Source organism: Hemitrygon akajei, chromosome 20, assembly GCF_048418815.1.
Source record: "Hemitrygon akajei chromosome 20, sHemAka1.3, whole genome shotgun sequence".
NCBI lineage: Eukaryota > Metazoa > Chordata > Chondrichthyes > Myliobatiformes > Dasyatidae > Hemitrygon > Hemitrygon akajei.
In genome coordinates, this window is record NC_133143.1 from 58616319 (window position 1) to 58643498 (window position 27180).

General features: G+C 42.0%; 1 protein-coding gene and 1 long non-coding RNA gene across 10 annotated transcripts in view; one reads left to right on the top strand and one right to left on the bottom strand.

Moving 5' to 3' along the window:
• LOC140713820 (adenylate cyclase type 2-like) overlaps positions 1-27180 on the top strand; it is a 500552-nt gene that overhangs the window by 134195 nt on the left and 339177 nt on the right. The window lies entirely within an intron of this gene.
• LOC140713821 (uncharacterized) lies at positions 6720-10991 on the bottom strand. The gene is made up of 3 exons (XR_012095738.1): positions 10395-10991; positions 9278-9333; positions 6720-7380 (listed from the first exon to the last, which is right to left on the bottom strand). It is a non-coding gene; the product is annotated as an uncharacterized lncRNA (long non-coding RNA).

Below are 27180 nucleotides of genomic sequence, written 5' to 3' on the forward strand. Positions count from 1 at the left end.
GGTAGTGCAGAAAAGCATGGCGCCAGTTAATCCAATTTCTAGGGACATGCACCTCGTTATGGACTTATAACGTTAACATGTCTGTTATACTAGTCCAAAGCATATGGTAGCACTCTAATACTGTAGTGCTTGTGCGGTTCAATAGAGAATATGTTGGGGTTTTCATTTGGTAACTTCCACCTCACAGGAGCAAAAACACAGAATAGAGGTAGAGGGTGGTGAGTTGGTATCTAGGCTAGAGGCATTGCTCTACCTCGGTTCAGCTGGTTAAATGTATCCTGAGGAATCAGGATCGAGTTTATTATCGCTGACATGTTTTGTGATTGTGGAACTTGTTCCTTCCTGTCAACACTGCAGTGCAAATGATCAAAAATACTGTCAGTTACAAAAGTAAATATATAAAAAGTAAATAAGCAGAAAGGGAGACTGTGTTGGTGGGTTCATGGTCCATTCAGAAATCTGATGGCAGAAGAGAAGAAACTGTTGGCAAAGTGTTGAATGTGTGCCTTCAGGCTCCTGTACCTCCTCCTTGATGTCAGTATTAAGACAAGGGCATGTCCTGGATGGTGGTGGTCCTTAATAATGGATGCCGCCTCCTTGAGGCATAGCCTTTTGAAGATGTCCTTGGTGGAGGAGAGGCTAGTGTCAGGTTATCGTAGAACTTAACAAAATATTTGAGTATACATTCACTAATTGCTGGATTTTCTGAAATTGTTTAAAGAATGTATTAGCAGTTTTTAAAAAAGAAAGTGAAGAGTGGGACCAAATGAAGGAGGTTCTGGGCAGACTGGACCCTTCCCCTTCAGTTCTAATCACATTCCATAATCTGCAGCCCATTGTTGCCTCTACCTATACTTGGGGTGGCATGGTAGCATAATGGTTAGCATAATGTGATACAGTGCCAGCAACCAGGGTTCAAATCCCTCCATTGTCCATCAGGAGTTTGTGCATTCTTCCTCCGACCACGTGGGTTTTCTGACATTTCAAAGGCATACGGGCTAGTAGGTTAATTGGTCACATGGGAGTATTTGGGCCATGTAGGCTCATTGGGCTGAAGGAGCCTGTTACAGTGCTGTATCTCCAAATAGATAAATTACCACCTCCCAGCCTCTGTCACTCTCTCCACCCTTTCTACATCACTGACTCTATCTATCAATCAAACCCTTCTCACCAGGATCCATCTATCTCCTGCCAGCTCTTGCCACACCTCTCTCCCTCAACCCTTTACAATGGTTACCTCCCCTCTACGCCCTCAGTCCCAATGAGGGGTGTCAATCTGGAACCCTGACTGCCCGGTTCCCTCCACTGTTGCTCCTGCTCCACAGAGTTCCTTCAGCGGCTGGGTTTTGGTTTTGTTCCTGGTTCCAGCATCTGCCATCTCTTGTGTCTTGATGATAAGTTGTGTTTGTGGTATCTATTCAGCCTTTCCTCCTTTAATGACAAAAAGTTGGTTGGGCGGGAATTGTTAAGGTAATCAAAACACTTCCTCACATTGACGCACGGAAATTTTCAATGCAGTGTGGATGTTGGCAGCATTGCTCAGAGTTTATGAAGAAATAAATTGCATTTGATCATCAGGACATAATTCATGTTGTGTATTCCTGTCGATTCAAGATTAGAGGTATGAGGATTCAAAGCTTTGGAGTATAAACACACACGGTAATGGCCAAAACAAAACCAGCAGCTACTGCATGTTTCTCTTGGACAGTTGATTATCAGTCATAAGCTAAACAGTCACTGTAAGCCAAAGGTTGTCAGAATGATAAAATGTGCCTCAGATACCGAATCATTATCTGCTTTGCAGTCTTTTCCCAAGGGACGTTATTGCAGAATCTGGAAAGCTGGGTCTGGGAAGGGGAAGTGATACTGGGTTGTGGTAAGTTGGAATGGAATTGCTCCTAAAAGGTCAAATAATTGATAAATAATATTAATAAATCAATTAATTCTGTCATTTGTAGACAGAAATGACAGATAGATGGATCCTGGTGAGAAGGGTTTGATTGATAGATAGAGTCAGTGATGTAGAAGGGGTGGAGAGAGTGACAGAGGCTGGGAGGTGGTAATGTGCTGGTGGTGTGGTGGCACCCACACCCGGACTTTGGGATGAGAGGTCATGTGTTTGAATCTAGCTGGCTCCTTGCTCGAGTTCCACCTGTGCTGGGTTGAGCATTGAGCTGGCAACTTGGCCTCATGAAAAGAAAACACTAAAGAAATGGCAAAGTTGCTGCCTGATTCGTCAAAAGAGGCACAGGAGGAACTTTATTTGTTATTATTTTTATAGACTATAGAAGACATGAACTATCATTCCTAATTCCTACCTGCAGAGTTTTGTTTTGATTATAACAACACTACATGAAAGAAAAAAATAACGAGGGCAAGAAACCGAACCTTTTATTCAGTTAGTGAAAAGATCTGTTATTAGATTAAATTCATAAAAATCATATTCCTTTGAAGGAATGTGTAATGTGTAATTAACACCCACATTGATTGAATAGTAACTTGCTCAGATATTTTCCAGACAGTAAACATATCGTCTGTTCAGCTGATAATTAAATCTATTTTCGGACTTTGCAAGTTTTCTTATCACAACCATACTGGCTCTCCAGGATAGATCACAATCAGAATGAAAAATTAAATGCTTATATATGAGTAGAAAATGAGCTTTGCTAGTCAGTTTGAGTGTCAGATTAACCACTCATTTAAACTGTTCATGATTGCATTTGGAAATTGGGTAATCAGTCCATTTTAATTAAAGCCTTCATCAGCTGATAATATTTTATTATGTGGCATTGATCCTGCATGTAGGCCATCTGCCTATTCACTTGAAACTCTGACTAAGTTGGTGCCTTTGCTCTTGAGTAAGATGGTTCTAGACTTAAGACCTGTGTCGGGGACTTGAGCAGTATCCATGGAGTGTTGTTCTGACTTTTGGATTAGATATTAAACTTTGTCTCTGTTGTCTGATCAGGTAGATGTTCCTGGGATGATCCCGGGAATGAAAGGGTTAATGTACGATGAGAGTTTGATGGCTCTAGGCCTGTACTTGCCGGAGTTTAGAAGAATGATGGTCGTGGGGGGTGGGGGGATCTCAGTAAAACCTATTCAATACTGAAAGGCCTAGATAGGTGGATGCAGAGAGGATGTTTCCAAGAGTGGGGGAGTTTATCACCTAGAGCAGAGCTGCTCCCTTTAGAACAGAGATGAGGAGGAATGTCTTCAGCCAGAGGGTGATGAATCATTGTCATGGATGGTGGTAGAGACCAAGTCATTGGGTATATCTAAGTACAGGTGATGGGTTCTTGATTAGTAAAGGCATTAAAGGTAATGGGAAGAAGGCAGGAGAATGGGTTTGGGAGGGATAATAAATCAGTCATGATGGAATGGCAAAGAAAACTCAATGGACCTTATGGCCTAATGTACTGTGCAAAAGTCTTCATCGATCACATATATAACGAGGGTGCCTAAGACCTTTGCACAGTACTGTAGTAATTTTATGTATTGCTGCTGTAAAGATCAATTTCATGACATATAGATAGATAGATAGATAGATACTTTATTCATCCCCATGGGGAAATTCAACATTTTTTCCAATGTCCCATACACTTATTGTAGCAAAACTAATTACATACAATACTTAACTCAGTCAAAATATGATATGCATCTAAAATCACCCTCTCAAAAAGCATTAATAATAGCTTTTAAAAAGTTCTTAAGTAGTTTACTTAAATACATTGAGTCCTAACCCCGGCACTTTAACATATCTTACTCCTGGCGGTTGAATTGTAAAGCCGAATGCCATTGGGGAGTATTGACCTCTTCATCCTGTCTCAGGAGCATTGCATCGATAGCAACCTGTCGCTCAAACTGCTTCTCTGTCTCTGGATGGTGCTATGTAGAGGATGTTCAGGGTTTTCCATAATTGACCGTAGCCTACTCAGCGCCCTTCGCTCTGCTACCGATGTTATACTCTCCAGTACTTTGCCCACGACAGAGCCCGCCTTCCTTACCAGCTTATTAAGACGTGAGGCGTCCCCCTTCTTAATGCTGCCTCCCCAACACGCCACCACAAAGAAGAGGGCGCTCTCCACAACTGACCTATAGAACATCTTCAGCATCTCACTACAAACATTGAATATGTGAGTGATGATAAATCTGATTCTGATATGGGTCCCTATTGTGGACCGAGAGTGGGAAGGGGTCAGAGAGAGGGGAATCATGGTTGGGAAAAGGGGAAGGGAGAGAGGAGGGAGCAGGAATCAATGGAGAGACATTCTGTAATGGTCAATAGACCAATTGTTTGGAATCAAATGACCTTGCCTAGTGTCTCAGGGCTTGGTGTGTCTGCACACACAACAACCCCCACCCCTGGCGCTTCACGTTGACCAATAGAGTACTGTACCAAAGTCTTAGACACAGTATATATACGTGCCTAAGACTTTTACATAGTACTAAATGTCTTATAGTCTTATGGTTTGATGTTCAAAATCCAGGGATACTATTAGCGTGAAAGCTGGTTAGCTCTGTTCACTGCCTTGGGTGATAGTCTGACTCATCAACATCACCAAGGTATATTATTTGATTATTATCAACCACAGACTTTGCCATTTGAAAATCGTTTTTTGCATTTCTACATTAATTCTTCACTGCCTAGAAAAATGTTGAAGCCATTGAAGGTACATTTCTTAATTATGGAATATTTTCTGGGAATTGATGTTTTTAGCAGAGCCTTGCTTGACAAGACAACAGATGATAATTAGGTAGTTCTGTACTTAGTCTTAGGTTTCAATTTACTGATTGCTGCATTGTGTTCTTGGGCTGTTAATTTGGTACTGCTATCTGCTTGTCTGATTTCATGTCAGATAATTTTGGTAAAGTTTGTAGTATCAAAAGTTTCTGGGTTTCTGCCAATCTCCCATAATAACAGTGCAATGTGCCTGATGAAGTTCAGAGATCTGGATCTGATCACAAGAGATTCTCCAACATTCTCCAGCATCCATGTTCCTCCGGCATTTTGCGTGTGTTACAAAGGAAAAGATCAGTGGATCTGGAGACAGTCCCCATATTTGGAGTCTTTACAGTACTTTCCTGGTGCATCCACACCCAAAGTTGTGCAGGCAGCCTGTATTCAGACTAAAACATGGCAAACTGATCTCAGGATGACTGAATGTTGTCATTTCCACTAAGATACCCAATATCTAGTGGAGGAATGTGAAGGACTACACTATAGGACCAGCACAACTCCCACAGTTATGACTGGCCAGTTGATTGTTCATTCCGTTTCGGTGTATCTCCTGTGGATACTGCCCTGCTGGATACACAAATTTATTTAGAGCAACCTTGCAACTCCTGATGATGATGATGATGATAGTTTTATTCGTCACGTGTGCGTTGAAGCACTCAATGAAGTGTGTTGTTTGCATCAAATCAGATCAGTGGGGATTGTGTTGGGCAGGCTGAAAGGTTGCCACAATTCCAGCACCAACCCACAGCTCATTGATCCAAACCATATGTCTTTAGAATGTGGTTGGAATCTGGAGCACCCAGATGAAACCCAAGCAGTCAAGGGGCGAACGTACAAACTCCTGACAAGCAGCGATGGGAATTGAACCCCAGTCAGTGATCACTGGCACTGTAAAGAGATGTGCTGTTACGCTAACATGCAACCCATTTACCCTACTGTGACACCCATAACACTTCCAACACCTTCGTGTCCTTGATTTTAGGAAGAATCCCATGACAACCATTGTTCCATCTAATATTGTTGTAAAGATGGCATAATTAGCAATAGTTACAAAGCGAAATAAGAATAAGTGCTACATCTCCCCCTGCACCCCTCTCTCACTACCATTCAGGGCCCATGAAGTAATTTCACATGAGGCACCTGCAAGTCTGTCCTGGTAATCAGTAGTATCTGGTGCTCCTGGTGTGACCTCCTCTATATTGGTGAGACCAACACAAATTGAGGGACCACCTTGTAAAGCACCTTCGCTCTATCCGCCGCGAAAGGTGGGATTTCCTGGTGGTCACCCCTTTCAATACAATTTTCCTTTCCCATCCTGGCATGACGGTCCATGGCCTCCTCCACTATCATGATGAGGCCAACTTCAGGTTGTAGGAGCAACACCTCATTTTCCATTTGGGTAGCTTCCAACCTGACAGCATGGGTATCGATTCTCTAACCTCTGGTCATTTTTTCCCCTCCCCTTCTCTCACTGTTCTGGCTCTCCTCTTCTCAGCTGCCCATCACCTCCCTCTGGAGCTCCCCTTCCTTCCCTTTTTCTCATAGTCCACTCTCTCTCTCTCCTACAGATTCTCTCTTCTTCAGCCTATTACCTCCAAGCTCCTCACTTCATCACCCTCCTGCCCTGCCCTGCCACCTTTCCCCTCACCAGGTTTCACTTATCATATACCAATTTGCACATCTTCCCCTTCCCCTGCCCCCACCTTCTCATTTTGGTTTCTTACCCCTTAATTTCCAGTCCTGATGAAGGGTCTTGGTCTGAAAGATCAACAATTTATTCCCTTCCATAGGTGCTGCCTGGCTCGCTAAGTTATTCTGGCATTTTGTGTGTGTTGCTCAAGACTCTAGCATCTGCATAATTGAATTGAATTGAATTGACTTTATCTCTTACGCCCTTTACATACACGAGGAGTAAAAATCTTTACGTTACGTCTCCGTCTGAATGTGCAATCACAATAATTTATTATAAATAGAACAGTCGATGTAGCATAGAATACACTCAAATCAGTGTGAGTTAATCAGTCTGATGGCCTGGTGGAAGAAGCTGTCCCAGAGCCTGTTGGTCCTGGCTTTTATGCTGTGGTACCGTTTCCCGGATGGTAGCAGCTGGAATAGATTGTAGTTGGGGTGACTCGGGTCCCCAATGACCCTATGGTCCGTTTTTACACACCTGTCTCTGTAAACATCCTGAATTGTGGGAAGTTCACAACTACAGATGTGCTGGGCTGTCCGCACCACTCTCTGCAGAGTCCTGTGATTGAGGAAGGTCCAGTTCCCATACCAGGCAGTGATGCAGCCAGTCAGGAAGCTCTTGATTGTGTCCCTACAGAAAGTTATTAGGATTTGGAGGCCCATACCAAACTTCCTCCACTGTCTGAGGTGAAAGAGGCACTGTTGTGCCTTTTTCACCACACAGCTGATGTGTACAGACCACGTGAGGTCCTCGGTGATGTGGGTGCTGAGGAACTTAAAGCCGTTTATCCTCTCAACCCCAGATCCATTGATGTCAATAGGGGTTAGCCCGTCTCCATTCCTCCTGTAATCCACAACCAGCTCCTTTGTGTTTCTAATTGTGATGCTTGCTCTTGCATTATAGGGTGAATAACACACTCTCCTCCAAGGTATGACTTAAATTCATTCTGTAGAACGAATAAGAACATTAAAGTATAAAAACAGGCTATGGCTAGTTGGTCTCTTGTGTCTGCAATGCCATTCACAAAGGTTATGGCAGATCTTCTCCCTCAATTCTATTTTCCTGAACCAACCCCATAACCTCCGGTTTCCTTAAAATCCAAAATTCATTTAGTCTCTGCTTTGAATTTACACAGTGGCGGATCCTCATAGTTCATGAATTCCAAAATACACTATCTGCTGGATGAAGAAATCTTCTGTCATCTCGGTCCTGAATAGCCAATCCTATCCTTTATTTCGAGCATCTACTTTAGTACCCTCGCAAGAAGGCCGAGGTCCATAGGTACCTCAGCCAGGGGAAATATTATCCCCGTGTCTACTCTGCCATTCTCTTGTTGAATTTTGAACGTAAAAGCATGAAAAGTAGTAGGAACAGCCCAGCATCTTCAAACATGCTCTGCTCTTTATGCAGATCGTGCCTGATGTTTCACTTCAGCTCTATTTTCATGAATTCATAGAGTCAATGAAAAATACAGCACAGAATCAGGACCTTCGGCCCATCTAGTCCATGCTGAACCATTTAAACTGCCTACTCCCATCGACCTGCACCAGGACTGCAGCCCTACTATCCATATCCAAACGTCTCTTAAACGTCAAAATTGAGCTGGCATGCACCACTTGTGCTGGCAACTCGTTCCACACTCTCACCACCCTCTGAGTGAAGAAGTTTCCTTGACAATCTCCACGTTCCATGCTTCCTCCAGTATTCCGAAATCTATTAAATCTCTGTTTCGAATGAACTGATTGAATGTAATTCCCAGAGCTACTCAGGATAAGAGATTGTAAAGATTCACCATTCTTTGATAAAATAAATTTCTCCAGATCTCAATTTTAAATGGTCTGTCTCTTATTCTTTGACCATGAACCTTGGTTCTGGACTCCTCAACATGTCTGCCCTGCATTCATGAACAGAAGAGATTCTGCAGATGCTAGAAAATCTTGAGGGACACATACAAAATGCTGGAGGAGCTCAGCAAGTCATGGAAGGGAATAAACACAGTTGATATTCATTAGGACACTCCAGGATGAAGGGACTCCCCCTAAAACTTTGACTGTTTATTCCCCTCCATGGATGCTGCCTCACCTGCTGAGTTCCTCCAGCATTTTGTCTACATTGCTCTCTGCATCCAGCCTGTCAAGTCTTGTATGAATTTTATAAATTTTAATGAGATCATCTTTCACCTTCTAAACTGGAGGATACATGCCAAGCCTGCTCAATCGCTCCTTATATAGCAAATTTATCATCCCAAGAAAAAGGTTGGTGATACTTCCTCACACTCCTTCCATGGCAAGTATGTCCTTAATTAGACAAGGAGATGATAACTGTTCATACTATTCCAGGTGTGGTCTCATTAAGACCCTCTATAGATACTGCTTTAGGATAAGCAATCATTGCCAAACAAGCCCTTTTGCCATCTCAGTTACTAGTTGAAACGGAGGAATTAGCTTTCTGGTGATTTGAGAAAGTTAATTGTCAATGATCTCTTCACTGTTCTCCAAGATTCTTGTTGAGTTCATTCAGAATAATCTAAGCCTAAGACAATAAGCTCTTCTTGCTTAAGGAGGATCTATTGCAAGCTTCAGAAATATATCAAATCCTCAAAAGTGCAAATGTAAATCAGGGAACAATTTCTTCCTAATTTAAATCTTCGTACTGTCCTTTGCAAAGGTGGTAATAAAACACAGAACAGGTCCTTCAGTCTATCAACCTGTCCTTCAATACCCTGTCAAATAAAAACCTGCTCCATAACCTTGAATTTTACCAGTGGTCAAATCATGTTGTCTACACTGAAAGATAATGATTTTACCAGCGATATTAGGTTGTAATTACCAATGGCCAGTTACCTCTATGTCAGCAGTGTATTTACATTCTTGTCGTGCTCTCCAATCATCTAGTGATCCTAGAAAATGAGAAAACCGAAGCAAACAATATATAATTATCCTATGGAGTAAACAGCGCAAAATTATGATGTTGATTGAAATCAGATACTTAAGTATAACAAATGTGCAGTCGTAAGGAACAAATGGATTCTTTTGCGAGTGCGATGTTTTCATTTTTGTCAGATGAGAGAAGGTATATTTCCAATTTATTTTCATGCACATCAAAATCTAGTCACCAGTTTCTTTGTTTCAATAATTTTTTTTATTCCTTACAGATTGCAACAACAGAGAGGCTGGACCTCATTATTTTTGCCACTATAATTCTTCTGATGTTCTCAATTAGTCTGCCAATCCCAGTGGCTACTTAACTCACTTAGTTAGTTCAATGGAGATATGCACACTCATTGGCCACTTCATTAGTACAACTGCCCACCTGCACGTTAATGTGAATATCTAATCAGCCACTTATGTGGCAGCAACTCAGACACAGTCAAGAGGTTCAGTTGTTATTCGACCAAACATCAGAATGGGGAAGAAACGTGATCTAAGTGACTTTGACCAAGGAATGATTGTTGGTGCCAGATGGAGAGTTTTGACTATCTCAAAAACTGTTGACCTCCTGGGATTTTCACTCACAACAGTCTCTAGAGTTTACAGAGAATGGAATGGAAAACAAACAAAACAATCCAGCAAGTGGCAGTTCTGTGGGTAAAAGCACCTTGTTAATGAGAGAGGTCAGAGGAGATCGGCCAGACTGGTTCAAGTTGACAGGAAGGTGACAATAATTTGAATAACCATATGACACAACAGTGGTGTGCAGAAGAGCATCTCTGAATGCACAACATGTCAAACCTTGAAGTTAATGGGCTACAGCAGCAGAAGACCATGAACATACACTCAGTGGCCATTTTATTAGGCTTTGGAGGTACCTTATATCACAGCCGCTGAGAGTTGATGTATGACATTTTTTTACAGACCAGCTCTGTTTTTCCTTTCGTAATGCAATGACTTTTTTCAAAGATCAAGAACAAAATTGAGAGGAACCATACCAGACATCTGATCATTGAAACCCCTTCCTTACCTCTCATTTGTACAAACTACAGACTCAGTCAGTGTCCCAAGCTTTCATGGCATGCTCCGCAGGGGCATGTGATGAGATACACGCAATCCTTTTCAGACAGCCTCGTGTTCTGCTGATATTACCAGTGACAAGCCCACAACAAACAAATGAATGAACACGGAATGAGTCCATAGTGAACCACTCCAGTGTCAATTAAATTCTAACCCGATCACCTTTCTTCTTTAGTTTGACCCCAGGAAAGTAGTAAAGCAACATACGGAAAATGCTGGAGGAGCTCAGCAGATCAGGCAGCACCCATCAAAATGATCAAACAGTCAATGTTTCAGCCTGAGGCCCTTCACTAGGACTGGAAAGGAAGGGGGAAGAGGGCAGATGCCAGAATAAAAAGGTGTGGGGAGGGAAAGAAGGTGATGGGTGAAGTCAGGGGGCTGGAAAAGGTAAAGGGCTGGAGATGAAGGAATCTGAAAGGAGAGGAGAGGAGACCATAGGAGGAAGGGAAGGAGAGACACCAATAGGTTTCAATGGGTACATTTAATGTCAGAGAAATGTATACCATATACATCCTGAAATTCTTTTTCTTTGCAAACATCCATGAGAACAGAGTGCCCCAAAGAAAGAATGACAGTTACATGTTAGAACCCCAAAGCAACCCCCCCCCAGCTCCAGCTCCCCCCCATGCACAAGCAGCAGCAAAGCAACGACCCCTCCCCACCAGCAAAAAAGCATCTTTACCCTCCACCGAGCAGCAATAAAAACACAGACTTGCAGTAAGCCCAAAGACCCCTTGTTTACCCAGTAATTCAACATATCACAGGCTCTCTCTCTCGCTCTCTCTCCCTAATAAGGGAAAAAGAGGTATCCCTGTTTCACAGTGAGAGGGGAGACATAACAAAACAACTCACCGATTTATGGTGTTAAAAATCTATTGCATTGCTTTTTCCGAGCTCTGTGCCCAAAGAACTCGGGTCTCTGGGTACACAGCCAGCAGCTGGCTCACTGCTTTCAATCATCCGTGTACTCCCACGACACATAAGGCGGTGGCACCGGTCTCAGATCTGGGGTAGGTGATGGGCAAGTGAGAAGAGATAATAGGCCCTTTCTTCTACTTGACCTTAGGAATTGCAACTGCAATTAATAGTCTGAGGAGTTGTTTATCAGCCATTTACCAAAAGCCATAGTGAACCTGCTATTCAGATTAAGACTTGGAGGGTAATGTATGAGATTAAATATTACAGCTGAAAGAAGGCAAAACAACGAGACTTCACAAACTTGGTTTAGGAGGAATATCTTGGACACTATAAAAGTTTTGGGCCGCTTCACAAGAAGAATGTGGACCAATTTCTGAAAGCACCTTCTTTAGTAATAATCCATCTTCTGTGCCACAAGAGAAGAACACGTCAGGCCCCAAGTTAAATGTGGAATAACAGTAACAATGATTTATACTTACTAGGCATTTTTACGATTACAAAATAGACTAATTAATCATTTCACTCACCTCAGCGCTGAACTAGTTGCATACCCTGTGGAACTATTTTTGGGGACTCTGCATCTGATGATCTCAGTAGTATTTGTTTACTTTTTAAAAAATCATTTGCCTGATTTGTCCTTTTTTGCACATTGGATGTTTGTTAACAGTTTAAAGTTCAAGTAAATTTATTATTAAAGTACACACGGGCATACTCAATAAATCCATAATGGAATAATAATCCTAATAACAAAAATAAAGAAATAATAATAATAATAAATAAATAAGCAATAAATATCAAAAACATGAGATGAAGAGTCCTTGAAAGTGAGTCCATAGGTTGTGGGAACATTACAATGAAGGGGCAAGTTATCCTCTGTGGTTCAAGAGTGTGATGGTTGAGCTAACTGTTCCTACACTTGGTTTTGTTATGAACTTGAACCTTTATTATGTTTTTTTCCCCCATGTATTTCTTTATTTTCCTGTGGGTGCCTGCAAGAAAATGAATTTCAAGATTGTGTATGATATATATACTTTGCTAATAAATTTATTTTGAACTTTGAACTTAGAGGAGCATGCAAGCCAAGGAAAAAGAAATGCTAAACAAAAGAAGCACTAATTGTGTGATGTGAACATAAGTTATATCGAGCAGATTAGCAATACAAAGGCACCTAGACACAGATAGAGTAGGACATAGCTAGCTGGAGTCATAGTCTCTATTGGGAGATTGAAATGGAGTAGAGATGTGTACATAAATAGATGAAAGGAATAAGTATTGCAGAATGTTATAGGATTTGACAAGGTTATGGAGATACGGTAGATTGAAAAGGGTGAGGCAGAAGACGAAGTGAAACAACGGTGGGGTTTAATCACTGTGATGAGAATGTTAATCAAGGTATTGAAGGACTGTGGGCCAGTACATGTCAGTGAGGTCAAGGTAACAGGTCTGTAGAATGTGCCACTCAATAAAATGGAAAAACCAGTAGGATCTGGAGAATATTAGGAGCAGTATAGGACAGACAGAAGCATTGCTAGATACTGTCAAGTTTACAGCGGCTGAAAGATGGAGGCTACCCAAAGAGAATTTAAGTAAACATGTCAAAGGGATGAATTAAGGTTTTAGTGATAGTTAAGTTAAGACCAAGGTCAAAGATAGGAGGAAAATGTTAAACAACAGAATTAAGTGCAACTTGCAACTAGGAAAATGTGAGATTGGAAACTCATTCCCAGATTAACTGGACACCATGGCTAGACACAAGTTGATTTAGTTTCAGATTGTGGTCTTGACATTTGGACACGTTATACAGATTCTCGGCAGGAAATGGACAACTACAGATTTACTTTTGTTTATATTGTAATACTTTAAAAAAATAGTGTCAGATAGAATAGTGCATAATTGTAAATGTGCTCAATAGTGGGGAGGGCTTTGCTGAAGATAGACTGGACAGTATCCACCACTTTCTGTAAACTTTTCTGTCCCTGGGCATTGGTGTTTCTATATCAGGCCATGCAACCAGTTACAATACTCTCCTGTACTGTATATAGCAATAGAACGTATAGAGCTGAAAGGTGCCGTTTGGTTCATTGTTCCTGCTAGAATGTTGGAAAATCTATTTAACTACTCTGTTCCTTCTCTGTAGTTTTCAATACAATATTGCCTGCAATTATCTTCGAAGTTCTTGTTAAATTAGTTTGGCTTCATTCACCTCATAATTTTAATTTCCCTCAAATGAGGCTTAATTCCCCTGATAATTTACCTTTAATATGCTTCCTCTGTCATGGGAGGGATTTGAAAATTGTAAAATTGCATTGGCCCCTGTTAAGATCTATTTGGCAAGAGACCTCACCGATGAGCCAGCTGAGACTTTGAACTTGGACTGACGGTGGAGCAAGCTCAGTGGGCTGATGAGGCAGATTTGATGGGTCAAGTGGCCTATTTCTGCTCCTGCATCTTAACATCTTACGGTCTTGTTGCTAAGGGGCCTCACTATTTCACCTGAGGGGTTGTAAGGCCCAGGACAACTGGAATAATGCTCTGCCACTGTTTTAGTACCAGCATGAGATGAGCATAGAATGCAGGTGGGAGCACGTTTGCAACTACTGCAAGAGTCAAGATATAAAAGGCATTATCAGCTACTCTGTCCTCTTTCACTCCAATAATCTCAAATAGGGCAAGCACTACTTTCAGTTATTAAATCAGTACTGGGTTTAATTATATTTTTCCAAGTCCCAATTAATTTAATCAAGTTTACTCTCTCTAGAAATTTTCCTTCCACTGACATTCAACTTATTAGTCTGTAATTCTCAAGTTGATCCGCAAGTCGTAATAGTATGAGGTGAATGGAATATTGGCAAGTATAATGAGAAATCTAACATTACAGCCAAAGTAGCTATAGTTTCCACTCCTAATTCCCCAAGGGAACCACAATTTATCCCAGCAGGACTGATGATTTACATGGCTTTCAAAAATATCATCTTTACCTTTTCATCTTTTTTCATTTAAAATTATTTGTAAAGCTCATTATGCAGCTGGGAATGAAACTTAAAAGAAATGCATATGCCAGAATTCAGAAATAAAAAAAACAAAAAATATATAAACACAGGAGATTTTGCAGATGCTGGAAATCAAGGGTAAAACACAGAAAATACTGGTGGAACTCAGCAGGCCAGGCAGCATCTATCGAATATTTTAGGCTGAGACCCTTCATCAGAAATGTTGACTGTTTATTCTTTTCCATAGATGCTGCCTGATATGCTGAGTTTCTAAAAGCAGAAAATTTTGGATATACTTGGCAGAACAGGCAACAGCAAAGCTGAGAATTTTCTGTTATTATTAATAACTGGAAACTGATAACTGGCAGGATTTGAGAACTTTTAGGCTGTCGGCTATAATCAGAACTATTGCACAATGATCTGGAGGACTAGTCTTCAGTCTGTGGTTCACTCCACATCTCTGGTGGATTGATCATTTTCATTTATGACTGGAGACTCACAAAAACACAAAGTTTTCTGGACATAGTTGCTTAAATCTCAACCATTACCAGAATCGCTTCTATATATTCATGTTGATCCAAATCTTCCTTCGAATATTTTATAAATTTGGGTCTTCCTTATCTATTTTCAGAACTCCTCTAAACTTAATGATATTGCAATAATTGTTTCTCAAATGCACTCTTAATGAAGGTTGTTTTTCTTGCCCTAAAGTAGACTGAGGTTTATAAACATTACCTTCCTCATGGGGCAAGAAACCCACTAGCCAAGAAAGTTCCTATGCATGTTTCAAGAAATCTGTTTCATCTTCACTCTTGTTTTATTGGTATCCTAGCGTACATTGGAAGAACTGAAGTCGATCACAAGACTGTTGTAAAGTTCTTGCATTTTTCTGCTGTTTGCTTCTGCCTTCCCAAGGCTTTCAGTTACCTAAAGCACATTCCCAGCCACCAAATAATTCCCGTGTGGTTCCTTAATTCCTACAACAAATCTTTGGAGCAATTTCAGTAGTATCTTTTGTCAGTTCCACATTCTGGTTTTTTTTTCCCTTTCCCTTTCTGTCCTTACTGCTTTGTAACAAAGAATATTATGTGTTTTCATTGTTTGAACCAGGGTTCTACAATGACACCACAATAATAACCTTATGTGGAAACTTGTGTCTGAAAGTCACACTCTTCATTTAATATTCAATGGACATTTGCAAACAGGCACTTTTTCCATGTGTTTCTATTTCTGGACTACACTTTGTCTCATGCTGTTTATCTCGCCCAGATCTCCTCGTATCTCCTCTCTTTTGCTTTTCACTGCACTGATCAATTTTCCTGGAGTGAAGATAGGTCTGAACCCTGTTGATAAGTAACCCATAAATCCTTTAGATCTTCCCTCGGAACTGGTTACAATGCTGTGGGAAGGGCATTAAGCTGCCCTTCCTGCAGTGTTACGTCTTCCCAGGCACGATCCTCTCCTCATTTCTGTGCTTGTGCCTTTTCTCAAACAAGTGCCGAGTCTTCAAGTTCAAAGTTCAAGAGGAACTTATTACCTGAGTATGTGTACGTCGCCAAATGCTACCCTGAAGATTCATTTTCTTGCAGACATTCACAGTAGAACAAAGTCATCCAATAGAATCAGTGAAAAACCAGACACAAAGACTGACAAACAACCAATGTGCAAAAGAAGACAAACTTTGCCAACAGAAAAACAAACAAACATATAAATAATACTGAGAACAGGAGTTGTAGAGTCTTGAAAGTGAGTCCATAGGTTGTGTTCAGTGATCAGTTCACTGTGGAGGTGAGTGAAGTTATCCACACTGGTTCAGGAGTCTGATAGTTGTAGGGTAATAACTGTACCTAAGCCTGCTGGTGTTGGACCTAAGGCTCTTGTGCCTCCCTTCCCTCCTGATAGCAGCAACAGGAAGAAGGCATGGTCTGGATGATGGTGTTCCTTGATGATGGAGAGTGTTTTCTTGTCATTGCTTGTCAATGCGTGTGATCACTCAAGCTGAGTATGATCCTTAAGGGTATTCCCTTAGTGGTAAATGCTTGTGTGTGACTTTACTTAATGCCAGGAGGCAGATGCATGGGCAGTGACAGAAGGTCCTGGACAGATTGGGGTCACAGTGGCAAGGAATGCAAGACAACCGGGGACCCTTCTCTGCCTCAGCCCCCCTCCCATTGTGATCTGTCATCATCGTCCGCCAGCCCCACCACTGAGGTGTTGGTTGGATCGCTCTTCGTCTGAAACCCCCCCCCCCCCATGCCCCATGAACTTACCGTTACGGGTGACCCCACCAGGAGTAAGTTCCAGGCGGCATCACTCTCAGGATCTCAGGAACTCACAGGCCTCCCCACCATGACAAAGTCATGACCCTCAGAGAAGTTGTAGGTGTGCTCAGTGGGGGCCAAACTAACTCATGAGCTTCCCTGGATCTTGAAATTAGGTCAGTTCATTCTGGACACATTCAGCACAAACGGCTGATGGGTCCAATTGCCAAACAGGCTTACTTGAAATTGGAACAGCTTTGAAATGAGCTCTATTAGTATTTTCCAAAAAAAACCCCACATGATTTATTTGACTGTTAAGGTGTTGAAGCTTCTGTTGTCAGAAGCAATCCATCCAGATAACTTAGCTGGATTTTGACTTGTATCCAAGATGCTATGAATTTTGTCTGAAGAATCCCACTTTTTTATTGAGTGCTTTAATTTAGAAGTTATTTTTTAAAATAACGTTATTTCCATACCTCTCAACCACTTCTGCTGAGAAAAGGACATGAATATGATGCTTTCGTCTCCTAAGCTAATATTCTTTCGTACTATCAGGGGTCTCTCCATGGTGAAATTGAAATAATCTTGCTTTTGTTTCAGTGTAATGTGCAAACAATGTCTCGAGCAAAAGGCACATATACAAATATCATAAACTGCACTATTATAAGTTGCTATATTTCCTTTTTGAATATATTTTAAGAGGGAAGAGAAAATGATCATGAATTTGAGATATTCCATTATTAGTCTCTATAGTTGGCACAGATGGTATATTGGAATTTATACCCTGCCTGAGGGAATAACTTAGACAATTTGAGATTTTCACTATGTCACAATAAATAAATATAACGTTGTCTCTGTTAACCTTAGTGAATCAAATTAGTCTTCTCTAATGAAAAACCAGCAAGAATGTTTATGTACTGTGTTGTTAGTACACGATATCACGATATAGTAACCACACCTGTTGTTCAGATGTAGCACTGTAAAAAGACATGCCAATCCTGATATTGGATGCTCACCTGAATAATTTTTATTTACCAATTGCTACCTGCAATTGGCCCATGTACCTCAAAACCCAGGGACCCCTTGGCTAATGGTAGGGATCCATGGCATAAATTAGGCTGGGAACTCCTGCTCGAAACATTTCCTACCCAGGTACCCGTCCACAGGTCTTTAAGTGTTATAACTCTTCCTGTCTGTACCACTCTTCTGGCAACTCATTCCATCTACCCGCTACCCTCAGTCCATCTTTCCCCTCTCACCTAAGCTTCAGATACCTGTGATAAAGAGGGTGACCTTCCACTTATCTATTGTGGGAGGAGATTGTGGTTGAAGGCTCTCTTCATTGTTTGAGAGAAAAGTGTTCCTGCTCCTCTGCGTGCACAGTCTCTGCTAGTAAACATCTTACCTGCCGTGCCTGACTCCTCTCCCTGCTCTGCAGCTGGCTTCAGGAAACTGCGACTGAGTCACACTGATTGAATTGTTTGAAAAGTATCTGAACGATAGAGATTAATATAAGCAGAATGACTGAACTCAGCCCTTTGGAGCAGTTCCAAATCCAAGATCCAGGTTTATGCTGGAAGTGGATATGTATGTAGTGGTTTGGACCGGCTTTCCAATTTTTAAGAATGTGACAGGAATTGGCTTCTCGTCCCTTCAGTGACCTCTGCTATTAATACACTTGTCACTCAACAATCTATTGGTCTCAGATTTGCATTTACATGCTGCTGTGATAGAGAGTTGGTCATTATTGACTTCCTTTGTGTGAAGAAATCTATGCTGTCTTATTTCTTCTTTGATGCAGCTCTGATTTAACGAGATTAGCTTTATTTATCACATATACATCCGGTGGAATGTAGCTATTAGATGTGTGGATTATGACCGTAGAAAAGACTAGCTGGAGTCACTTAGCATTTTCATGCGAGGGTGTTTAATAGGTACATCAAAAATCAAACTTATGCAACCCTCGTACACTAACACGACTTGCTAGCTGACTCTGTTAACAGCCACGTGACTCAGTGGTGAGAAGGCTGCCTTTCACAAGCTAAACATGTCTAAGGTCGGTATGGTTTGGGGTTCAACCAAACAGGAACCTTGTGATGTTCCCATTAAAGGAACCTCGATTTGAGTGAATGCTGGGGAAATACTGCCCATACACAGTTATCGGTAGCCCAGAAATGACAGATTGTACACCAGCATAAATTTATAAAGAAAATGTATTTACCAATTTTCAACTTTATCAAACAGTTAACAGCGAAAGAGAGAAAAAAAGATAAAAGGGCCCATTACATTTAAATCAATCTAAACATGTGCACCAACATTGGAGTTCATTTCTGTAATAGCTGTGAATAGCTTTACTCACAGTATTAAATTCTCTTCACCAACCACAAGTAGAACTCCCCTTCTTGGAATCCTCTGTCTCGCGAAGCACTCCTGGCAATAGGGTCTCCCCTTCAGATGGGATCCTCCAGGTGTCTCCCCTGGTGCTTTTCTCTGTGCACCTCCTGCCAAAAGACCTCAAACCAGACTACTGTCCTTTAGAAAACTCTTCCTGCCCAACTCTCGGGAATATGCTATGCCATCCCACTGACTGGCTGACACAACATTCCTAAATTGGACAACGTGGCTCCTTATCTTTAGCCAAAGCCAAAACACTCTTACCAGCAGGACACACTACTTTTACAGAAAACTGCTAAAATAAAATACCTCACAGCATAGCAGTAGAAATCTTAACCTGGACATTATACTTACAAAAATTAGCAGAAAGAAAACTGCCAATATTTACAAAAAGATGTCTACCAGAAAACACAATAAATTGCTCCGTACTATTTTGTCCAGCGTGAACTACTGTCATCATGATCTCTCTCAGCCACTGAGAGCGACCCCCCCATTTTTTTTTAAACATCAGGACATACCATCCTTAATGACCCACAAAGTTAACCTGTGAATCAGAATATAATGCATCCCATAATGTAGTTACAATCATATTACAAAATAATCAGAAGTATCTACATTAAATACAGTATAGGAACAATATATTTACACAATTCCATTAGTAAAGAAATGAAATATTCCACCGTGTATGATGGGAAAGGCGCCATAAAGCCTTCCCCCACTATTATCAGAAAATACCGGGGTAAGACATTGAAGTGCACACACTCAGAGCAACAACAGCAGAATGACAAGGCCGTGTGTGTGAGTGTGAGTGTGTGTGTGTGTGTGTGTGTCTGTATGTGTGTGTATATGTATGTGAGTGTGTGTGAGAGAGAGAGTGTGTGTATGTGAGTATGTACGTGTGTGTGTCTGTATGTGTGTGTATATGTGTGTGAGTGTGTGTGTGAGAGAGAGAGTGTCTGTGTGTGTGTGTGTCTGTCTGTGTGTGTGTGTGAGAGAGTGTCTGTGTGTGTGTGTGTGAGTGTGGTGTGTGTGTGTATGTGTGTGTGAGTGTGTGTGTGTATGTGTGGAGTGTGTACGTGTGTGTGTCTGTATGTGTGTGTGTCTGTATGTGTGTGTATATGTATGTGAGTGTGTGTGAGAGAGAGAGTGTGTGTATGTGAGTATGTACGTGTGTGTGTCTGTATGTGTGTGTATATGTGTGTGAGTGTGTGTGTGAGAGAGAGAGTGTCTGTGTGTGTGTCTGTCTGTCTGTGTGTGCGTGTGAGAGAGTGTCTGTGTGTGTGTGTGTGAGTGTGGTGTGTGTGTGCGTGTGTGTGTGTGAGTGTGAGTGTGTATACGTATGTGAGAGTGTGTGTGTGAGAGAGAGAGTGTATGTATGTGAGTATGTACATGTGTGTGTCTGTATGTGTGTGTATATGTATGTGAGTGTGTGTGTGTGTGAGAGAGAGAGTGTGTGTATGTGAGTATGTACGTGTGTGTGTCTGTATGTGTGTGTATATGTGTGTGAGTGTGTGTGTGAGAGAGAGAGAGTGTCTGTGTGTGTGTCTGTCTGTCTGTGTGTGCGTGTGAGAGAGTGTCTGTGTGTGTGTGTGTGTGAGTGTGGTGTGTGTGTGCGTGTGTGTGTGTGAGTGTGAGTGTGTATACGTATGTGAGAGTGTGTGTGTGAGAGAGAGAGTGTATGTATGTGAGTATGTACATGTGTGTGTCTGTATGTGTGTGTATATGTGTGTGAGCGTGTGTGTGAGAGAGAGAGTGTCTGTGTGTGCGTGTGAGAGAGTGTCTGTGTGTGTATGTGTGTGTGAGTGTGTACGTGTGTGTGTGAGTGTGGTGTGTGTGTGTCTGTATGTATGTGTGTGTGAGCGTGTGTGTGTGAGAGAGAATGTCTGTGTGTGTGCGTGTAAGTGAGTGTCTGTGTGTGTGTGTGTGAGTGTGTGTGTGTCTGAGTGTGTGTGTGTGTGTGGAGTGTGTACATGTGTGTGTCTGTATGTGTGTGTATATGTGTGTGAGTGTGTGTGTGTGATTGAGAGTGTGTGTGAGTATGTACGTGTGTGTGTGTGTGAACGTGTACGTGTCTGTGTGTGTGAGAGAGAGAATGTCTGTGTGTGTGTCTGTCTGTGTGTGCGTGTGAGAGAGTGTCTGTGTGTGTGTGTGAGTGTGTACGTGTGTGTGTGTGTGAGCGTGTACGTGTCTGTGTGTGTGAGAGAGAGAATGTCTCTGTGTGTGTGTCTGTCTGTCTGTGTGTGTGTGAGAGAGTGTCTGTGTGTGTGTGTGAGTGTGGTGTGTGTGTGCATGTGTGTGTGTGTGAGAGAGGGTGTGTGTGTGTGAGTATGTACGTGTGTGTGTCTGTCTGTGTGTGCGTGTGAGTGTGTGTGTGAGTGTGGTGTGCGTGCGTGTCTGTGTGTATGTGAGAGAGAGAGTGTCTCTGTGTGTGTCTGTGTGTGTGTGCGTGTGAGATGTGCATCCATAACGAGTGCGTTTACCGAACACTCTCCTTCTCAGTAGCATCTTGCATCGACAGCCAGTCTGAGGACTCTGCTGGGGACAGGCTGCAAGCGTCACCGTGCTTCTGGCACCAACACTGCACGCCCATAACTCACTAACCGTACTTCTTTGGAACGTGGGAGGAAACCGGAGAACATACAGACTCCTTACAGACAGTGGTGGGGATCAAACCCCAATCAGTGACTGCTGACACTGTAAAGCGACGTGCTGATCACTATGCTACCGCGCTGCTCCTGATGGCATGGCAAGGTGATGGGTGGTTACTGAGCAGGAGCTGTGCAGTCTCACTGGGAGGAGAGATGGAGTTAGAAGGTTTCCTGAAGTGGCTGGGGAAGCCTTCCTCTTCCTCTTCCTGTTAGCTCCCTGCTCTCTATCTCGTCTACACCTTGAGACATCTGCCCTTCTCTAACTCTGATGACTTGCTCGTGCACACAGAATGAGTGCCACGGTTTGTGTGACACTACTACAGTTTGGCACGTTCCTGAGTTCACAGTTCAATTTCAGCACCATCTGTAAGGAGGCTCTGTACATCCTCCCTGAGGAATAGATCCTCACTTTCCTCCCTCAGTCCAAAGATGTACCAGGTAGGTTAATTGGTCATTGTAGATTGTCCGGTGATTAGGTTAGGGTTTATCAGTTTTGTTGGGTGTTTCTGGGGTGGCAAGGCTCAAAGAGCCTACTCTGGCTGTATCACTAAGCAAGTAAATAAATATACTGGAGGAAGCATCTACAGAAAGGAATAAACAGTTGTTGCTTTTGGCCAAGACCCCTGACGAAGGGTCTCAGCCTAAAAAATTGACTGTTTGTTCCCCTCCATTTACACTACCTGACCTGCTGAGATCCTCCATCATTTTTTGGGTGTTGCAGAAGATTTCTAGCATCTTCAGAATCTCCTGTTGTCTTTAATGACTCCAGCACCTGTTCCTCTATCTTCTGAGCAATTCTCTCAGCCCCAGCAAATCTGCTCTGCTTCCCATCTCCCTCCTCCGTACAATCCTCCTTAGTAACCCCTTGCCCCGTTGGCAAAGGTTATAACAATCTAGTTTTCTCTTTCCCAATGCTGACACCTCTTCCTACGTTGGAGGTTCTACATGAATCACTGCGGTGATTTTAATACTGACAAAATAAAGTATATGTTTTTGTGCTCCAGAATTGAAACCCCGCATTGTAAGCTGCGTTATATATTTAACATGGTGGTACAAGATTACTAGAGTTTAAAAATACTGATTAAATAATTTACCAAAAACATAATTTAAAGCCAAATAAAACTTCAGTTCAGCTCTGGTATGAAATTAGCTGAGTAAATTTGTTAAATTAAACAAGAATTATATTGTGCTGGTGCGAAGGTTTGGTCCCAGCACTTGAAGCAATAAATGTCAGAGGCAAGGCAGCTGAAAGTAAAATGGAAAAAATACAAGTTAACTATTGATTGTATAGGAGGTTATTGGTGGCAGATTGTATGCTGATGTCATCAAGGAGAGAGAGAGAGAGAGAGAGAGAGAGTGTGTGTGTGTGTGTGTGTGTGTGTGTGTGTGTGTGTGTGTGTGTGTGTGTGTGTGTGTGTGTGTGTGTGTGTGTGTGTGTGTGTGTCTGTGTGTGTGTGTGTGTGTGTGAGCATGACCTGTGATGACACACAGGTCCTTGATGATGGATTTTGCTTTCCTGCGACAGTACTTCATGTAGATGGGCTCGGTGGCGAGGAGGGCTTTGTCTGTGATAGACTGGGCTGTACCAATAGTTTTTGTAGGCTTTTCTGCTCAAGGGAATTGGTGTTCCATACCAGGCTGTGATGCAACCAGTCAATATACTCTCCACCACACATCTCGAGAAGTTTGTCCAAGTTTTAGACATCATGCCTAATCTTCACAAACTTCTAAGTAGAGACATTGTTGTGCTTTCTTTGTAATTGTACTTACACGCTGGGCCCAGAACAGATTTACAGTTATTGACCATCTCCACCTCTGATTCCTGGATGAGGACTGGCTCAAGGACAAACGATCTCCTCCTCACGAAGTCAATAATCAGCTTCTTGGCCTCGTCACCGTTGAGTGAGAAGTTATTGTTATGACACTGCTCAGCCAGATTTTAAATCTTCCTCCTATATGCTGATTCAACACCACCTTTGTGTTGGCCAACGAAAGCGGTATCATCAAAACATATGGCATTGGAATTGTGCTTTGCCACACAGTATTAAATATAAAGTGAGTACGGCAGGAGGATAAGCACACAGCCTTGTGGCGCACCTGTGCTGATAGAGATTGTGGAGGAGATGTTTTTGCCAATCTGCAAGTGAGAAAATCGAGGATCCAATTACACAAAGAGGTATTGAGGCCAAAGTCTTGAAGCTTATTGATTAATTTTGAGGGGACAATGGTATTGAATGCTGAGCTGTAAGTCATTAAAGAGCATCATAATGTATGGATCTTTGCTGTCCAGAAGTTCCAGGGTTGAGTGAAGAGCTAATGAAATGGTATCTGTTGTGTACCTGTTGTGCTGGTAGATAAATCGGAGCATATCCAAGTCACTTCTTAGGCAGGAGTTGATATGTTTCATCACCAACCTTTCAAAGCACTTCCCCACTCTGGATGTAAATGCTACTGGACAATAGTCATTGAGGCAGGTTACCATGCTCTTCTTCGGCACTGGTATAAGTGAAGTGGATATTTCAGACTGCCAGAGCAAGAGGTTAAAGCTATCAGTGAACACTCCAGCCAGTTAATCAGCACAGGTCTTTAGTTCTCAGACCAGTATCCTGTCTTGGCTGGATACTTTTTCTGGGTTCATGCTGCTGAAGGGTGCTTTCATGTTGGTGTCGGTGACTGAAACAATAAGGTCACTCAGGGCTGTGGGAGCTCACAAAGATTCTTCCCTGCTTTTGACAGTCAAAGGGAGCCAGAAGGCATTGAGCTTAAGTGTCTCATGGGGACTTCGGTCTACAAACCATATCTCTCACTAGCCAACCCCTTGCTATGGGCCAGCCTGTGCTTAGCAGACAGCATTGTTTATTTGCAAAGTTGTCCCTTTAACTTCAAAACAATTACTGCTTGCAATTTACTTTAAGAACTGAAGAATAATTCTCATTTGAATTAATCTGATATATTTACATAATTCCATAACTCCTCAATAATCCCCAACAGACTCCAGGCTCTAGTCTACCAGTTCCTTTACTCTACATTCACTTTACTTTGCAGACGTGTAGTGTCAGAGTGCTGACTGAGTCATTCAGAGCTTATCTAAGCTGCTGAACTAAAACTCAATGTTCACAGAATTGAAGTAAAATACAGAGCAGAATGGATATCAGGTGGACTCTCTCGCTAGTTAATCTCTGGTTAAAGGATCCATTACAATGAAATTGTAACTTATATTTTTTAACACACTCAATGAACTAAAATGAATTAGCCCTTGATACAATAGAACAAGTTAATGTTGATTTGGAGACTGGCCTCACAAAATGTGTAAACATCATCCATAGACTGCAGCTCAAGGACTGAAGCGGAGCACTTCTGGTCCTGCATTGGAGGTGACGTAGGCTGAACAGTTAGCAATAAAAACCATTGATCATTTGTACTCCAATGGGAAGCGTTTTTGGTGGTAAAATGCAAATTCGGAAGTCTTGAGGTGATGACACAGCGCATCATTCTGCAAAGATTGGTTTCAATATTAATTCTTTGATGAAGATCCTACCAGAGAACATGCATTTAAGGTGAGTGGGGTAATTTCAAAGGAGGTGTGAGGGGCAGGTTTCTTACACAGAGAGTTGTGGCTGCCTTGATTGCACTTCCTGGGGTGGTGGTAGAAGTAGAAACATCAGGGACTTTTAAGAGATGTTTGGATTGATATGAATGAGAGGAAATGGAAGGATACGGACAATGCGTAGGCAGAGAGATTAGTTTAGTTAGCCATCTGATTATGAATTTAATTAGCTTGGCACAGCAGTTTTGCTGAAGGCCCTGTTCCTGTGCTGTACTGTTCTATGTCCTATGTTCTATAATTTGCACTTATCACAGAGCAGGCCTGAAACGAAACCAAATTTCATCGTGCAGTTAGTTCTGAGTTTTCAAAACATTCCGTCTTGATTGACAGAGTCAAAGAGTCAAAGGGTTTTCTGAGGTCATGAAAGAAAAGAATAGAGGAAACTGCTTCCTTGGAGCTGTTGCAGAATGAAGGGCAGGTCCAGTTATGCCTTTTGGTTGGATGAAGCTTATGAGTGAAAAAATGGTTACTAACATAGACCATAAAACATTACCACACAGTACAGACCTTTTGGCCCGCAGTGTTGCACTGTCCTTTTCCCCAACTCTAAGATCAATCTCCTACACGGTCCTCTTTTTTTTGTCAACCATGTTCCTCTCTAAGAGTCTCTTAAATGTTCTCAATGTACTGTATCTGCCTCTACCACCATCCTTGGCAGCGCATTCCATTTCACCACTCTCCTGAGCCCGGCCTCAATCGCCTTTATACAGGGGTCTGTGGGAGGAGCCACAGGAGCAGTCCAGACAGGTATATGTAGTTCACCACAAGTGCATTCCATTTCACCACTCTTTGTGTTAAAAAACCTACTTCTGTAACACCCAATACTTTCCTCCAGTCACTTTAAAGTTATGCCCATTTGTATTAGCAATTTCAACTCTGGGATAAAGTTTCTGGCTGTCCTCGTGATCTATGCCTCTTATCATCTTGTAGACCTCTATCAAGTCACCTCTCATCCTCCTCCGAGGAGAATACCGCTACAAAATAAAGGTTTCCTTCCAAGTTGCCTCTCCTGTACACCTACAACTCACCTCTCTTGTACACCTATCACCAGCAATCAATACCTATAATCAGATCCAAGGAAACATCGACCATTTCTCATAAATGAGGAGCCGCCTATTAATTCATCAATATCTTCAGAAAGTCAGCATGACCTTTGGTCAGTTGAACAGAAGAGAATTCAGTTTGGTATGGGTTCCCTGGGTTGTCTGGCTTCCCAGGTTCCTTTCCCTGCACAATCGGATTTTAAGACCATGAAATGCAGATTTTTTAAAAACGTCCTTCATGCCCTCATTTCCCACCTTGAAAAGATTCTGTGAGAATTGTGCTCTGGGATTTATTAATAATTCCATAAACATGATCAAAGTAGACATGATTTGGAGTTTGGCTGATGGTGTTAAATATTCAAGAATGGCTAAAAGATATGTCTTTGTTTCACAGCATTACAAAAATAAAAACAATTATGAAAGAATACAGAACCAGGTGGAAAAGTGATTTCTTGCACTTTCATAAAATGCATTTTGCCTCCACCATAATGTTTTAATATATTTTTGACTTATAAGTTAATTTTAAAATGTTCACCTGCATTTAGCTGGACTCTTGTCTCTTTACCCACATTGATACAACCTGCCCAGTCCATCACAGGGAAAGCCCTCCCCACCATTGAACACATTTACAAGGAGCGCAGCCACAAGAAAGCAGCATCTATCATCGAGGACTCCCACCATCCAGACCATGCTCTCTTCTTGCTGATGCCATCTGGAAGGAGGTAGAGGTGCCTTAGGTCCCATACCACCAGGTTCAGGAACAGTTATAACCCTTTAGACTCCTAATCCAGCATGGATAACTTCACTCACCTCAACACTGAACTGATCTCACAACCTATGGACTCATTTTCGAGGACTCTACAACGCACATAATC